This window comes from Mandrillus leucophaeus, unplaced genomic scaffold, assembly GCF_000951045.1.
Source record: "Mandrillus leucophaeus isolate KB7577 unplaced genomic scaffold, Mleu.le_1.0 Scaffold2, whole genome shotgun sequence".
Lineage (NCBI taxonomy): Eukaryota > Metazoa > Chordata > Mammalia > Primates > Cercopithecidae > Mandrillus > Mandrillus leucophaeus.
In genome coordinates, this window is record NW_012102031.1 from 6,180,300 (window position 1) to 6,182,042 (window position 1,743).

The following is a 1,743-nucleotide window of genomic DNA, read 5'->3' on the forward strand; positions in this document are numbered from 1 at the left end:
TCCCCTTCAGGCAGGAAGCTTCAAGAATGAAGGGGGGAGGTGGGGGGTACTTTTTTTTTACCACCCTAGCCCTACTCTAGGCTCCCAAGATTGGAGAGTGGGGTGAGGTAGGGGCAGAGGGAGGTCAAGAGGAGTGGCGGGCGAGGAAAGCCATGCAGGACCAGAGCTGTCATGACCTGGCTTTGGAGTTCTCTATCAGGGCTGATCAAGGGCCCCTTCTGGAATTCCTTGGAAAACTCCCAAGATGAGAATATCTTAGTTGCAGTACTCTTTATTTTTTTTTTTTTGAGACAGAGTCTTGCTCTGTCACCCAGGTTAGAGTGCAACGGCATGACCTCAACTCACTGCAACCTCTGCCTCCTAGGTTCAAGTGATTCTTCTGCCTCAGCCTCCTGAATAGCTGAGATTACAGGCACACACCACCATGCTTGTCTAATTCTTGTACTTTTAGTGGAGACGGGGTTTTGCCATGTTGGTCACGCTGGTCTTGAACTCCTGATCTCAGGTGATCTGCCCACCTCGGCCTCCCAAAGTGCTGGTATTACAGGTGTGAGCCACTGTGCCTGGCCATTAGTTGCAGCACTCTTAATGTGCAGGAATGCATTACCTGAAAATTCTTCCCTCAGCCTTGAGGGTAGCAAGATTCCATCTATAAAGGTATTCCAGCAAGCCACGGCTGCCTGTGTGTCAGAAGCATAGAGATTCCCCCATTGAACTGGTTGGAGGCTGAGCTAGATTAGCTGCATGCTCAGATACCTTCCAGCTTCAAGTCCTGATTCTATGGACCTAGAACATTGTGAGGTGGGAGCTGCAAACCATTCCAGCTTCCCGTGAGGGCATCCTTGGGTCTAGTGTGTGGAGCGGGGTCCCGAGGAGGAAGGTATGATGTGGCTGGGGACTGGGGCTGGCAAAGCCGGCCCCATCTTTTCCGCATCTGGGTGAGAGACCTACCCTTCTACCCTAGGACCCACAGGGGCCACAAGGCCCACCGCACTTCCCAGAGGATCCTGGAATGTGTGTGTGAGTGTGGCAGTGTGTGTGAGGGGCATGAGCTTTTCCTGAAGCCCCTTTCAGGGCATTGTGGGCAGAGGCTCAGGCCCAGGAAGTAGCTGGCCACAGGCAGTGGGTTCCTGGCTCACGGGCACTGACCACAGGCCCGGCCGCTCCCTCTCTGGCTGCAAACTCAGGGCTGCTGCTTGGCCCCGCCCTTGCCCTGGATATCATGAACCTCACCCGAACAGTGCTTTTTCCCTCTCTGTCCAGCCAGCAACCCCTCTTTGCCATCCTCAGTTTATCCTTTCTGCCTCTCTCAGCCTTTTCTTTTATGACGTAACTCCTGGTTGCGGGAAGGGGGCGGATTTAATTGAGTGGTGTGTGCACGTGTGTGCATGTGTGCATGCATGTGAGCGTGTGTGTGTGTGTGTGTGGAGCAGCTGACTCAGCCTCAGGGACTTCCCCTGGAGAGGAGAACTGGGCATTCATTGCTGGTTCATTAATTCATCTGAAATAGATCCACAGGACCCGCCAGCCCCATGCTGGGCACAGAGACCTGGGGAGCCCACTGGGCCTGGCCCCTGTGCTTAGGGGGCCAAGTCCAGCTGCTGAGGGTTCTGCGGACAGAGGGTTGTCAGGGCTCCCAAACTCACCCACCCGAGGGCCTGCTGTCACACCACCAGGAGGGCCTGCTGTCCCCACTCTGTTGTGCAGTCTGTGTCTTACCCTATTCGGGTGTTTACATCTCCA

At 54.8% G+C, this 1,743-nt stretch overlaps 1 protein-coding gene across 2 annotated transcripts in view; it reads left to right on the forward strand.

Moving 5' to 3' along the window:
• IL2RB (interleukin 2 receptor, beta) overlaps positions 1–1,743 on the forward strand; it is a 48,823-nt gene that overhangs the window by 44,085 nt on the left and 2,995 nt on the right. The gene's annotated exons all lie outside the window — the stretch shown is intronic.